Below are 14628 nucleotides of genomic sequence, written 5' to 3'. Positions count from 1 at the left end.
CTTTCCTACTTATATAATGTACCGGCGATTAGATTGGCTGATCTTTAAATAGCTCTCTCTTTGCAGCAGTCTTCGCTTATGGCCATACCACCCTGGCTATGCCAGATCATGTCTGAGCTCGGAAGCTAAGCAGGTTTGGGCCTGGTTAGTAATTGGATGGGAGACCCCCTGGTAATACCAGTTGCTCTAAGATTTTTGTAAATTTTTCACAAATTATATAATAATCTTGAAAAAAAAAAAAAAGTCAATGCCCGATCTCTGAATAATAGCAGGTTTTGCCTGGTTAGTACTTGGATGGAAGACGGCCGGGAAATACCAGTTGCTGTAATATTTTTGGCAATTTTTACTAATTACATAATAATCTTGCAAAAAAAAAAAAAAAAAAAAGAGTAAATGCCCAATCTTTGAATCTTAGGAGGTATGGACCTGTTTAGTGCTTGGATGGGAGACCGCCTCGGAATACCAGTTGCTGTAATATTTTTGGAAATTTGTACTAATTATATAATTATCTTGAAACAAAAAGAGTCAATGCCCAATCTTTGAATCTTAGCAGCTATGGACCTGTTTAGTGTTTGGATGGGAGACCGCCTCGGAAAACCAGGTGCTCTAATATTATTGGAAATTTATTACTAATTATATAATAATCTTTAAAAAAAAAAAAAAAAAAAAAAAAGAGTCAATGCCCGATCTCTTAATCTTAGCAGGTATTGGCCTGGTTAGTGCTTGGATGGGAGACCGCCTGGGAATACCAGGTGCTTTAAGCTTTAGGGTTTTCTTTCCTACTTATATTAGATTGGCTGATCTTTAAATAGCTCTCTCTTTGCAGCAGTCTTCGCTTATGGCCATACCACCCTGGCTATGCCAGATCATGTCTGAGCTCGGAAGCTAAGCAGGTTTGGGCCTGGTTAGTAATTGGATGGGAGACCCCCTGGTAATACCAGTTGCTTTAAGATTTTTGTAAATTTTTCACAAATTATATAATAATCTTGAAAAAAAAAAGAGTGAATGCCCATTCTTTGAATCTTAGCAGTCATTGACCTGTGTAGTGTTTGGATGGGAGACCCCCTGTTAATACCAGGTGCTCTAATATTATTGGAAATTTATTACTAATTATATAATAATCTTAAAAAAAAGAGCCAATGCCCGATCTCTTAATCTTAGCAGGTATTGGCCTGGTTAGTGCTTGGATGGGAGACCGCCTCGGAATACCAGGTGCTGTAAGCTTTTGGATTTTCATTCCTACTTATATAATGTATGGGCGATTTGATTGGCTGATCTTTAAATAGTCTTCTCTTTGCAGTATCCTTCGCTTGCGACCGTAACAACCTGGCTATGCCTGATCTCGTCTGCTCTCGGAAGCTAAGCAGGTTTGGTCCTGTATAATGTACCGGCGATTAGATTGGCTGATCTTTAAATAGCTCTCTCTTTGCAGCAGTCTTCGCTTATGGCCATTCCACCCTGGCTATGCCAGATCATGTCTGAGTTCGGAAACTAAGCAGGTTTCGGCCTGGTTAGTAATTGGATGGCAGACCCCCTGGTAATACCAGTTGCTTTAAGATTTTTGGAAATTTTTCACAAATTATATAATAATCTTGCAAGAAAAAAAGAAAGGAGTCAATGCCCCATATCTGAATCTTAGCAGGTATGGGCCTGGTTAGTAATTGGATGGGAGACACCCTGGTAATACCAGTTGCTTTAAGATTTTTGGAAATTTTTCACAAATTATATAATAATCTTGAAAAAAAAAAAAAAGTCAATGCCCGATCTCTGAATAATAGCAGGTTTTGCCTGGTTAGTACTTGGATGGAAGACGGCCGGGAAATACCAGTTGCTGTAATATTTTTGGCAATTTTTACTAATTACATAATAATCTTGCAACAAAAAAAAAAAAGAGTAAATGCCCAATCTTTGAATCTTAGGAGGTATGGACCTGTTTAGTGCTTGGATGGGAGACCGCCTCGGAATACCAGTTGCTGTAATATTTTTGGAAATTTGTACTAATTATATAATTATCTTGAAACAAAAAGAGTCAATGCCCAATCTTTGAATCTTAGCAGCTATGGACCTGTTTAGTGTTTGGATGGGAGACCGCCTCGGAAAACCAGGTGCTCTAATATTATTGGAAATGTATTACTAATTATATAATAATCTTTAAAAAAAAAAAAAAAAAAAAAAAAAGAGTCTATGCCCGATCTCTTAATCTTAGCAGGTATTGGCCTGGTTAGTGCTTGGATGGGAGACCGCCTGGGAATACCAGGTGCTTTAAGCTTTAGTGTTTTCTTTCCTACTTATATTAGATTGGCTGATCTTTAAATAGCTCTCTCTTTGCAGCAGTCTTCGCTTATGGCTATACCACCCTGTCTATGCCAGATCATATCTGAGCTCGGAAGCTAAGCAGGTTTGGGCCTGGTTAGTAATTGGATGGGAGACCCCCTGGTAATACCAGTTGCTTTAAGATTTTTGTAAATTTTTCACATATTATATAATAATCTTGAAAAAAAAAAAGAGTCAATGCCCATTCTTTGAATCTTAGCAGTCATGGACCTGTTTAGTGTCTGGATGGGAGACCGCCTCGGAATACCAGGTGCTCTAATATTATTGGAAATTTATTACTAATTATATAATAATCTTAAAAAAAAAAAAAAAAAAAAAAAGAGTCAATGCCCGATCTCTTAATCTTAGCAGGTATTGGCCTGGTTAGTGCTTGGATGGGAGACCGCCTGGGAATACCAGGTGCTTTAAGCTTTAGGGTTTTCTTTCCTACTTATATAATGTACCGGCGATTAGATTGGCTGATCTTTAAATAGCTCTCTCTTTGCAGCAGTCTTCGCTTATGGCCATACCACCCTGGCTATGCCAGATCATGTCTGAGCTCGGAAGCTAAGCAGGTTTGGGCCTGGTTAGTAATTGGATGGGAGACCCCCTGGTAATACCAGTTGCTCTAAGATTTTTGTAAATTTTTCACAATTATATAATAATCTTGAAAAAAAAAAGAGTGAATGCCCATTCTTTGAATCTTAGCAGTCATTGACCTGTGTAGTGTTTGGATGGGAGACCCCCTGGTAATACCAGGTGCTCTAATATTATTGGAAATTTATTACTAATTATATAATAATCTTAAAAAAAAGAGCCAATGCCCGATCTCTTAATCTTAGCAGGTATTGGCCTGGTTAGTGCTTGGATGGGAGACCGCCTCGGAATACCAGGTGCTGTAAGCTTTTGGATTTTCATTCCTACTTATATAATGTATGGGCGATTTGATTGGCTGATCTTTAAATAGTCTTCTCTTTGCAGTATCCTTCGCTTGCGACCGTAACAACCTGGCTATGCCTGATCTCGTCTGCTCTCGGAAGCTAAGCAGGTTTGGTCCTGTATAATGTACCGGCGATTAGATTGGCTGATCTTTAAATAGCTCTCTCTTTGCAGCAGTCTTCGCTTATGGCCATTCCACCCTGGCTATGCCAGATCATGTCTGAGCTCGGAAACTAAGCAGGTTTCGGCCTGGTTAGTAATTGGATGGCAGACCCCCTGGTAATACCAGTTGCTTTAAGATTTTTGGAAATTTTTCACAAATTATATAATAATCTTGCAAGAAAAAAAGAAAGGAGTCAATGCCCCATATCTGAATCTTAGCAGGTATGGGCCTGGTTAGTAATTGGATGGGAGACACCCTGGTAATACCAGTTGCTTTAAGATTTTTGGAAATTTTTCACAAATTATATAATAATCTTGAAAAAAAAAAAAAGTCAATGCCCGATCTCTGAATAATAGCAGGTTTTGCCTGGTTAGTACTTGGATGGAAGACGGCCGGGAAATACCAGTTGCTGTAATATTTTGGCAATTTTTACTAATTACATAATAATCTTGCAACAAAAAAAAAAAAAAAAAAGAGTAAATGCCCAATCTTTGAATCTTAGGAGGTATGGACCTGTTTAGTGCTTGGATGGGAAGACCGCCTCAGAATACCAGTTGCTGTAATATTTTTGGAAATTTGTACTAATTATATAATTATCTTGAAAAACAAAAAAAGAGTCAATGCCCGATCTCTTAATCTTAGCAGGTATTGGCCTGGTTAGTGCTTGGATGGGAGACCGCCTGGGAATACCAGGTGCTTTAAGCTTTAGGGTTTTCTTTCCTACTTATATAATGTACCGGCGATTAGATTGACTGATCTTTAAATAGCTCTCTCTTTGCAGCAGTCTTCGCTTATGGCCATACCACCCTGGCTATGCCAGATCATGTCTGAGCTCGGAAGCTAAGCAGGTTTGGGCCTGGTTAGTAATTGGATGGGAGACCCCCTGGTAATACCAGTTGCTTTAAGATTTTTGTAAATTTTTCACAAATTATATAATAATCTTGAAAAAAAAAAGAGTGAATGCCCATTCTTTGAATCTTAGCAGTCATTGACCTGTGTAGTGTTTGGATGGGAGACCCCCTGTTAATACCAGGTGCTCTAATATTATTGGAAATTTATTACTAATTATATAATAATCTTAAAAAAAAAGAGCCAATGCCCGATCTCTTAATCTTAGCAGGTATTGGCCTGGTTAGTGCTTGGATGGGAGACCGCCTCGGAATACCAGGTGCTGTAAGCTTTTGGATTTTCATTCCTACTTATATAATGTATGGGCGATTTGATTGGCTGATCTTTAAATAGTCTTCTCTTTGCAGTATCCTTCGCTTGCGACCGTAACAACCTGGCTATGCCTGATCTCGTCTGCTCTCGGAAGCTAAGCAGGTTTGGTCCTGTATAATGTACCGGCGATTAGATTGGCTGATCTTTAAATAGCTCTCTCTTTGCAGCAGTCTTCGCTTATGGCCATTCCACCCTGGCTATGCCAGATCATGTCTGAGCTCGGAAACTAAGCAGGTTTCGGCCTGGTTAGTAATTGGATGGCAGACCCCCTGGTAATACCAGTTGCTTTAAGATTTTTGGAAATTTTTCACAAATTATATAATAATCTTGCAAGAAAAAAAGAAAGGAGTCAATGCCCCATATCTGAATCTTAGCAGGTATGGGCCTGGTTAGTAATTGGATGGGAGACACCCTGGTAATACCAGTTGCTTTAAGATTTTTGGAAATTTTTCACAAATTATATAATAATCTTGAAAAAAAAAAAAAAAGTCAATGCCCGATCCTGAATAATAGCAGGTTTTGCCTGGTTAGTACTTGGATGGAAGACGGCCGGGAAATACCAGTTGCTGTAATATTTTTGGCAATTTTTACTAATTACATAATAATCTTGCAACAAAAAAAAAAAAAGAGTAAATGCCCAATCTTTGAATCTTAGGAGGTATGGACCTGTTTAGTGCTTGGATGGGAGACCGCCTCGGAATACCAGTTGCTGTAATATTTTTGGAAATTTGTACTAATTATATAATTATCTTGAAACAAAAAGAGTCAATGCCCAATCTTTGAATCTTAGCAGCTATGGACCTGTTTAGTGTTTGGATGGGAGACCGCCTCGGAAAACCAGGTGCTCTAATATTATTGGAAATTTATTACTAATTATATAATAATCTTTAAAAAAAAAAAAAAAAGAGTCAATGCCCGATCTCTTAATCTTAGCAGGTATTGGCCTGGTTAGTGCTTGGATGGGAGACCGCCTGGGAATACCAGGTGCTTTAAGCTTTAGGGTTTTCTTTCCTACTTATATTAGATTGGCTGATCTTTAAATAGCTCTCTCTTTGCAGCAGTCTTCGCTTATGGCCATACCACCCTGTCTATGCCAGATCATGTCTGAGCTCGGAAGCTAAGCAGGTTTGGGCCTGGTTAGTAATTGGATGGGAGACCCCCTGGTAATACCAGTTGCTTTAAGATTTTTGTAAATTTTTTCACAAATTATATAATAATCTTGAAAAAAAAAAGAGTCAATGCCCATTCTTTGAATCTTAGCAGTCATGGACCTGTTTAGTGTCTGGATGGGAGACCGCCTCGGAATACCAGGTGCTCTAATATTATTGGAAATTTATTACTAATTATATAATAATCTTAAAAAAAAAAAAAAAAAAAAAAAAGAGTCAATGCCCGATCTCTTAATCTTAGCAGGTATTGGCCTGGTTAGTGCTTGGATGGGAGACCGCCTGGGAATACCAGGTGCTTTAAGCTTTAGGGTTTTCTTTCCTACTTATATAATGTACCGGCGATTAGATTGACTGATCTTTAAATAGCTCTCTCTTTGCAGCAGTCTTCGCTTATGGCCATACCACCCTGGCTATGCCAGATCATGTCTGAGCTCGGAAGCTAAGCAGGTTTGGGCCTGGTTAGTAATTGGATGGGAGACCCCCTGGTAATACCAGTTGCTTTAAGATTTTTGTAAATTTTTCACAAATTATATAATAATCTTGAAAAAAAAAGAGTGAATGCCCATTCTTTGAATCTTAGCAGTCATTGACCTGTGTAGTGTTTGGATGGGAGACCCCCTGTTAATACCAGGTGCTCTAATATTATTGGAAATTTATTACTAATTATATAATAATCTTAAAAAAAAGAGCCAATGCCCGATCTCTTAATCTTAGCAGGTATTGGCCTGGTTAGTGCTTGGATGGGAGACCGCCTCGGAATACCAGGTGCTGTAAGCTTTTGGATTTTCATTCCTACTTATATAATGTATGGGCGATTTGATTGGCTGATCTTTAAATAGTCTTCTCTTTGCAGTATCCTTCGCTTGCGACCGTAACAACCTGGCTATGCCTGATCTCGTCTGCTCTCGGAAGCTAAGCAGGTTTGGTCCTGTATAATGTACCGGCGATTAGATTGGCTGATCTTTAAATAGCTCTCTCTTTGCAGCAGTCTTCGCTTATGGCCATTCCACCCTGGCTATGCCAGATCATGTCTGAGTTCGGAAACTAAGCAGGTTTCGGCCTGGTTAGTAATTGGATGGCAGACCCCCTGGTAATACCAGTTGCTTTAAGATTTTTGGAAATTTTTCACAAATTATATAATAATCTTGCAAGAAAAAAAGAAAGGAGTCAATGCCCCATATCTGAATCTTAGCAGGTATGGGCCTGGTTAGTAATTGGATGGGAGACACCCTGGTAATACCAGTTGCTTTAAGATTTTTGGAAATTTTTCACAAATTATATAATAATCTTGAAAAAAAAAAAAAAGTCAATGCCCGATCTCTGAATAATAGCAGGTTTTGCCTGGTTAGTACTTGGATGGAAGACGGCCGGGAAATACCAGTTGCTGTAATATTTTTGGCAATTTTTACTAATTACATAATAATCTTGCAACAAAAAAAAAAAAAGAGTAAATGCCCAATCTTTGAATCTTAGGAGGTATGGACCTGTTTAGTGCTTGGATGGGAGACCGCCTCGGAATACCAGTTGCTGTAATATTTTTGGAAATTTGTACTAATTATATAATTATCTTGAAACAAAAAGAGTCAATGCCCAATCTTTGAATCTTAGCAGCTATGGACCTGTTTAGTGTTTGGATGGGAGACCGCCTCGGAAAACCAGGTGCTCTAATATTATTGGAAATTTATTACTAATTATATAATAATCTTTAAAAAAAAAAAAAAAAAAAAAAAAGAGTCAATGCCCGATCTCTTAATCTTAGCAGGTATTGGCCTGGTTAGTGCTTGGATGGGAGACCGCCTGGGAATACCAGGTGCTTTAAGCTTTAGGGTTTTCTTTCCTACTTATATAATGTACCGGCGATTAGATTGGCTGATCTTTAAATAGCTCTCTCTTTGCAGCAGTCTTCGCTTATGGCCATACCACCCTGGCTATGCCAGATCATGTCTGAGCTCGGAAGCTAAGCAGGTTTGGGCCTGGTTAGTAATTGGATGGGAGACCCCCTGGTAATACCAGTTGCTTTAAGATTTTTGTAAATTTTTCACAAATTATATAATAATCTTGAAAAAAAAAAAGAGTGAATGCCCATTCTTTGAATCTTAGCAGTCATTGACCTGTGTAGTGTTTGGATGGGAGACCCCCTGTTAATACCAGGTGCTCTAATATTATTGGAAATTTATTACTAATTATATAATAATCTTAAAAAAAAAGAGCCAATGCCCGATCTCTTAATCTTAGCAGGTATTGGCCTGGTTAGTGCTTGGATGGGAGACCGCCTCGGAATACCAGGTGCTGTAAGCTTTTGGATTTTCATTCCTACTTATATAATGTATGGGCGATTTGATTGGCTGATCTTTAAATAGTCTTCTCTTTGCAGTATCCTTCGCTTGCGACCGTAACAACCTGGCTATGCCTGATCTCGTCTGCTCTCGGAAGCTAAGCAGGTTTGGTCCTGTATAATGTACCGGCGATTAGATTGGCTGATCTTTAAATAGCTCTCTCTTTGCAGCAGTCTTCGCTTATGGCCATTCCACCCTGGCTATGCCAGATCATGTCTGAGCTCGGAAACTAAGCAGGTTTCGGCCTGGTTAGTAATTGGATGGCAGACCCCCTGGTAATACCAGTTGCTTTAAGATTTTTGGAAATTTTTCACAAATTATATAATAATCTTGCAAGAAAAAAAGAAAGGAGTCAATGCCCCATATCTGAATCTTAGCAGGTATGGGCCTGGTTAGTAATTGGATGGGAGACACCCTGGTAATACCAGTTGCTTTAAGATTTTTGGAAATTTTTCACAAATTATATAATAATCTTGAAAAAAAAAAAAAGTCAATGCCCGATCTCTGAATAATAGCAGGTTTTGCCTGGTTAGTACTTGGATGGAAGACGGCCGGGAAATACCAGTTGCTGTAATATTTTTGGCAATTTTTACTAATTACATAATAATCTTGCAACAAAAAAAAAAAAAAGAGTAAATGCCCAATCTTTGAATCTTAGGAGGTATGGACCTGTTTAGTGCTTGGATGGGAGACCGCCTCGGAATACCAGTTGCTGTAATATTTTTGGAAATTTGTACTAATTATATAATTATCTTGAAACAAAAAGAGTCAATGCCCAATCTTTGAATCTTAGCAGCTATGGACCTGTTTAGTGTTTGGATGGGAGACCGCCTCGGAAAACCAGGTGCTCTAATATTATTGGAAATTTATTACTAATTATATAATAATCTTTAAAAAAAAAAAAAAAAAAAAAAGAGTCAATGCCCGATCTCTTAATCTTAGCAGGTATTGGCCTGGTTAGTGCTTGGATGGGAGACCGCCTGGGAATACCAGGTGCTTTAAGCTTTAGGGTTTTCTTTCCTACTTATATTAGATTGGCTGATCTTTAAATAGCTCTCTCTTTGCAGCAGTCTTCGCTTATGGCCATACCACCCTGTCTATGCCAGATCATGTCTGAGCTCGGAAGCTAAGCAGGTTTGGGCCTGGTTAGTAATTGGATGGGAGACCCCCTGGTAATACCAGTTGCTTTAAGATTTTTGTAAATTTTTCACAAATTATATAATAATCTTGAAAAAAAAAAGAGTCAATGCCCATTCTTTGAATCTTAGCAGTCATGGACCTGTTTAGTGTCTGGATGGGAGACCGCCTCGGAATACCAGGTGCTCTAATATTATTGGAAATTTATTACTAATTATATAATAATCTTAAAAAAAAAAAAAAAAAAAAAAAGAGTCAATGCCCGATCTCTTAATCTTAGCAGGTATTGGCCTGGTTAGTGCTTGGATGGGAGACCGCCTGGGAATACCAGGTGCTTTAAGCTTTAGGGTTTTCTTTCCTACTTATATAATGTACCGGCGATTAGATTGACTGATCTTTAAATAGCTCTCTCTTTGCAGCAGTCTTCGCTTATGGCCATACCACCCTGGCTATGCCAGATCATGTCTGAGCTCGGAAGCTAAGCAGGTTTGGGCCTGGTTAGTAATTGGATGGGAGACCCCCTGGTAATACCAGTTGCTTTAAGATTTTTGTAAATTTTTCACAAATTATATAATAATCTTGAAAAAAAAAGAGTGAATGCCCATTCTTTGAATCTTAGCAGTCATTGACCTGTGTAGTGTTTGGATGGGAGACCCCCTGGTAATACCAGGTGCTCTAATATTATTGGAAATTTATTACTAATTATATAATAATCTTAAAAAAAAAGAGCCAATGCCCGATCTCTTAATCTTAGCAGGTATTGGCCTGGTTAGTGCTTGGATGGGAGACCGCCTCGGAATACCAGGTGCTGTAAGCTTTTGGATTTTCATTCCTACTTATATAATGTATGGGCGATTTGATTGGCTGATCTTTAAATAGTCTTCTCTTTGCAGTATCCTTCGCTTGCGACCGTAACAACCTGGCTATGCCTGATCTCGTCTGCTCTCGGAAGCTAAGCAGGTTTGGTCCTGTATAATGTACCGGCGATTAGATTGGCTGATCTTTAAATAGCTCTCTCTTTGCAGCAGTCTTCGCTTATGGCCATTCCACCCTGGCTATGCCAGATCATGTCTGAGCTCGGAAACTAAGCAGGTTTCGGCCTGGTTAGTAATTGGATGGCAGACCCCCTGGTAATACCAGTTGCTTTAAGATTTTTGGAAATTTTTCACAAATTATATAATAATCTTGCAAGAAAAAAAGAAAGGAGTCAATGCCCCATATCTGAATCTTAGCAGGTATGGGCCTGGTTAGTAATTGGATGGGAGACACCCTGGTAATACCAGTTGCTTTAAGATTTTTGGAAATTTTTCACAAATTATATAATAATCTTGAAAAAAAAAAAAAAGTCAATGCCCGATCTCTGAATAATAGCAGGTTTTGCCTGGTTAGTACTTGGATGGAAGACGGCCGGGAAATACCAGTTGCTGTAATATTTTTGGCAATTTTTACTAATTACATAATAATCTTGCAACAAAAAAAAAAAAAGAGTAAATGCCCAATCTTTGAATCTTAGGAGGTATGGACCTGTTTAGTGCTTGGATGGGAGACCGCCTCGGAATACCAGTTGCTGTAATATTTTTGGAAATTTGTACTAATTATATAATTATCTTGAAACAAAAAGAGTCAATGCCCAATCTTTGAATCTTAGCAGCTATGGACCTGTTTAGTGTTTGGATGGGAGACCGCCTCGGAAAACCAGGTGCTCTAATATTATTGGAAATTTATTACTAATTATATAATAATCTTTAAAAAAAAAAAAAAAAAAAAAAAAGAGTCAATGCCCGATCTCTTAATCTTAGCAGGTATTGGCCTGGTTAGTGCTTGGATGGGAGACCGCCTGGGAATACCAGGTGCTTTAAGCTTTAGGGTTTTCTTTCCTACTTATATAATGTACCGGCGATTAGATTGGCTGATCTTTAAATAGCTCTCTCTTTGCAGCAGTCTTCGCTTATGGCCATACCACCCTGGCTATGCCAGATCATGTCTGAGCTCGGAAGCTAAGCAGGTTTGGGCCTGGTTAGTAATTGGATGGGAGACCCCCTGGTAATACCAGTTGCTTTAAGATTTTTGTAAATTTTTCACAAATTATATAATAATCTTGAAAAAAAAAAGAGTGAATGCCCATTCTTTGAATCTTAGCAGTCATTGACCTGTGTAGTGTTTGGATGGGAGACCCCCTGTTAATACCAGGTGCTCTAATATTATTGGAAATTTATTACTAATTATATAATAATCTTAAAAAAAAAGAGCCAATGCCCGATCTCTTAATCTTAGCAGGTATTGGCCTGGTTAGTGCTTGGATGGGAGACCGCCTCGGAATACCAGGTGCTGTAAGCTTTTGGATTTTCATTCCTACTTATATAATGTATGGGCGATTTGATTGGCTGATCTTTAAATAGTCTTCTCTTTGCAGTATCCTTCGCTTGCGACCGTAACAACCTGGCTATGCCTGATCTCGTCTGCTCTCGGAAGCTAAGCAGGTTTGGTCCTGTATAATGTACCGGCGATTAGATTGGCTGATCTTTAAATAGCTCTCTCTTTGCAGCAGTCTTCGCTTATGGCCATTCCACCCTGGCTATGCCAGATCATGTCTGAGCTCGGAAACTAAGCAGGTTTCGGCCTGGTTAGTAATTGGATGGCAGACCCCCTGGTAATACCAGTTGCTTTAAGATTTTTGGAAATTTTTCACAAATTATATAATAATCTTGCAAGAAAAAAAGAAAGGAGTCAATGCCCCATATCTGAATCTTAGCAGGTATGGGCCTGGTTAGTAATTGGATGGGAGACACCCTGGTAATACCAGTTGCTTTAAGATTTTTGGAAATTTTTCACAAATTATATAATAATCTTGAAAAAAAAAAAAAAGTCAATGCCCGATCTCTGAATAATAGCAGGTTTTGCCTGGTTAGTACTTGGATGGAAGACGGCCGGGAAATACCAGTTGCTGTAATATTTTTGGCAATTTTTACTAATTACATAATAATCTTGCAACAAAAAAAAAAAAAAGAGTAAATGCCCAATCTTTGAATCTTAGGAGGTATGGACCTGTTTAGTGCTTGGATGGGAGACCGCCTCGGAATACCAGTTGCTGTAATATTTTTGGAAATTTGTACTAATTATATAATTATCTTGAAACAAAAAGAGTCAATGCCCAATCTTTGAATCTTAGCAGCTATGGACCTGTTTAGTGTTTGGATGGGAGACCGCCTCGGAAAACCAGGTGCTCTAATATTATTGGAAATTTATTACTAATTATATAATAATCTTTAAAAAAAAAAAAAAAAAAAAAAGAGTCAATGCCCGATCTCTTAATCTTAGCAGGTATTGGCCTGGTTAGTGCTTGGATGGGAGACCGCCTGGGAATACCAGGTGCTTTAAGCTTTAGGGTTTTCTTTCCTACTTATATTAGATTGGCTGATCTTTAAATAGCTCTCTCTTTGCAGCAGTCTTCGCTTATGGCCATACCACCCTGTCTATGCCAGATCATGTCTGAGCTCGGAAGCTAAGCAGGTTTGGGCCTGGTTAGTAATTGGATGGGAGACCCCCTGGTAATACCAGTTGCTTTAAGATTTTTGTAAATTTTTCACAAATTATATAATAATCTTGAAAAAAAAAAGAGTCAATGCCCATTCTTTGAATCTTAGCAGTCATGGACCTGTTTAGTGTCTGGATGGGAGACCGCCTCGGAATACCAGGTGCTCTAATATTATTGGAAATTTATTACTAATTATATAATAATCTTAAAAAAAAAAAAAAAAAAAAAAAGAGTCAATGCCCGATCTCTTAATCTTAGCAGGTATTGGCCTGGTTAGTGCTTGGATGGGAGACCGCCTGGGAATACCAGGTGCTTTAAGCTTTAGGGTTTTCTTTCCTACTTATATAATGTACCGGCGATTAGATTGACTGATCTTTAAATAGCTCTCTCTTTGCAGCAGTCTTCGCTTATGGCCATACCACCCTGGCTATGCCAGATCATGTCTGAGCTCGGAAGCTAAGCAGGTTTGGGCCTGGTTAGTAATTGGATGGGAGACCCCCTGGTAATACCAGTTGCTTTAAGATTTTTGTAAATTTTTCACAAATTATATAATAATCTTGAAAAAAAAAGAGTGAATGCCCATTCTTTGAATCTTAGCAGTCATTGACCTGTGTAGTGTTTGGATGGGAGACCCCCTGTTAATACCAGGTGCTCTAATATTATTGGAAATTTATTACTAATTATATAATAATCTTAAAAAAAAAGAGCCAATGCCCGATCTCTTAATCTTAGCAGGTATTGGCCTGGTTAGTGCTTGGATGGGAGACCGCCTCGGAATACCAGGTGCTGTAAGCTTTTGGATTTTCATTCCTACTTATATAATGTATGGGCGATTTGATTGGCTGATCTTTAAATAGTCTTCTCTTTGCAGTATCCTTCGCTTGCGACCGTAACAACCTGGCTATGCCTGATCTCGTCTGCTCTCGGAAGCTAAGCAGGTTTGGTCCTGTATAATGTACCGGCGATTAGATTGGCTGATCTTTAAATAGCTCTCTCTTTGCAGCAGTCTTCGCTTATGGCCATTCCACCCTGGCTATGCCAGATCATGTCTGAGCTCGGAAACTAAGCAGGTTTCGGCCTGGTTAGTAATTGGATGGCAGACCCCCTGGTAATACCAGTTGCTTTAAGATTTTTGGAAATTTTTCACAAATTATATAATAATCTTGCAAGAAAAAAAGAAAGGAGTCAATGCCCCATATCTGAATCTTAGCAGGTATGGGCCTGGTTAGTAATTGGATGGGAGACACCCTGGTAATACCAGTTGCTTTAAGATTTTTGGAAATTTTTCACAAATTATATAATAATCTTGAAAAAAAAAAAAAAGTCAATGCCCGATCTCTGAATAATAGCAGGTTTTGCCTGGTTAGTACTTGGATGGAAGACGGCCGGGAAATACCAGTTGCTGTAATATTTTTGGCAATTTTTACTAATTACATAATAATCTTGCAACAAAAAAAAAAAAAGAGTAAATGCCCAATCTTTGAATCTTAGGAGGTATGGACCTGTTTAGTGCTTGGATGGGAGACCGCCTCGGAATACCAGTTGCTGTAATATTTTTGGAAATTTGTACTAATTATATAATTATCTTGAAACAAAAAGAGTCAATGCCCAATCTTTGAATCTTAGCAGCTATGGACCTGTTTAGTGTTTGGATGGGAGACCGCCTCGGAAAACCAGGTGCTCTAATATTATTGGAAATTTATTACTAATTATATAATAATCTTAAAAAAAAAAAAAAAAAAAAAAAGAGTCAATGCCCGATCTCTTAATCTTAGCAGGTATTGGCCTGGTTAGTGCTTGGATGGGAGACCGCCT

The 14628-nt window shown here is 38.5% G+C and overlaps 13 pseudogenes; all 13 read left to right on the top strand.

Moving 5' to 3' along the window:
- The first annotated feature begins 74 nt into the window (after nucleotides 1-74).
- Nucleotides 75-193, top strand: LOC113103671 (uncharacterized; annotated as a pseudogene).
- A 641-nt stretch (nucleotides 194-834) lies between these two features.
- LOC113103647 (uncharacterized) lies at nucleotides 835-953 on the top strand (annotated as a pseudogene).
- Nucleotides 954-2339: 1386 nt separating this feature from the next.
- On the top strand, nucleotides 2340-2458 carry LOC113103585 (uncharacterized; annotated as a pseudogene).
- A 371-nt stretch (nucleotides 2459-2829) lies between these two features.
- Nucleotides 2830-2948, top strand: LOC113103670 (uncharacterized; annotated as a pseudogene).
- Nucleotides 2949-4204: 1256 nt separating this feature from the next.
- LOC113103646 (uncharacterized) lies at nucleotides 4205-4323 on the top strand (annotated as a pseudogene).
- A 1379-nt stretch (nucleotides 4324-5702) lies between these two features.
- On the top strand, nucleotides 5703-5821 carry LOC113103681 (uncharacterized; annotated as a pseudogene).
- Nucleotides 5822-6193: 372 nt separating this feature from the next.
- On the top strand, nucleotides 6194-6312 carry LOC113103645 (uncharacterized; annotated as a pseudogene).
- A 1399-nt stretch (nucleotides 6313-7711) lies between these two features.
- On the top strand, nucleotides 7712-7830 carry LOC113103644 (uncharacterized; annotated as a pseudogene).
- Nucleotides 7831-9216: 1386 nt separating this feature from the next.
- Nucleotides 9217-9335, top strand: LOC113103680 (uncharacterized; annotated as a pseudogene).
- Nucleotides 9336-9705: 370 nt separating this feature from the next.
- On the top strand, nucleotides 9706-9824 carry LOC113103642 (uncharacterized; annotated as a pseudogene).
- Nucleotides 9825-11224: 1400 nt separating this feature from the next.
- LOC113103641 (uncharacterized) lies at nucleotides 11225-11343 on the top strand (annotated as a pseudogene).
- Nucleotides 11344-12729: 1386 nt separating this feature from the next.
- LOC113103679 (uncharacterized) lies at nucleotides 12730-12848 on the top strand (annotated as a pseudogene).
- A 370-nt stretch (nucleotides 12849-13218) lies between these two features.
- LOC113103640 (uncharacterized) lies at nucleotides 13219-13337 on the top strand (annotated as a pseudogene).
- The last annotated feature ends 1291 nt before the right edge of the window (nucleotides 13338-14628 follow it).

Source organism: Carassius auratus, unplaced genomic scaffold (assembly GCF_003368295.1).
Source record: "Carassius auratus strain Wakin unplaced genomic scaffold, ASM336829v1 scaf_tig00217846, whole genome shotgun sequence".
Classification (NCBI taxonomy): domain Eukaryota; kingdom Metazoa; phylum Chordata; class Actinopteri; order Cypriniformes; family Cyprinidae; genus Carassius; species Carassius auratus.
This window is presented reverse-complemented; position numbering and strand designations above follow the sequence as displayed.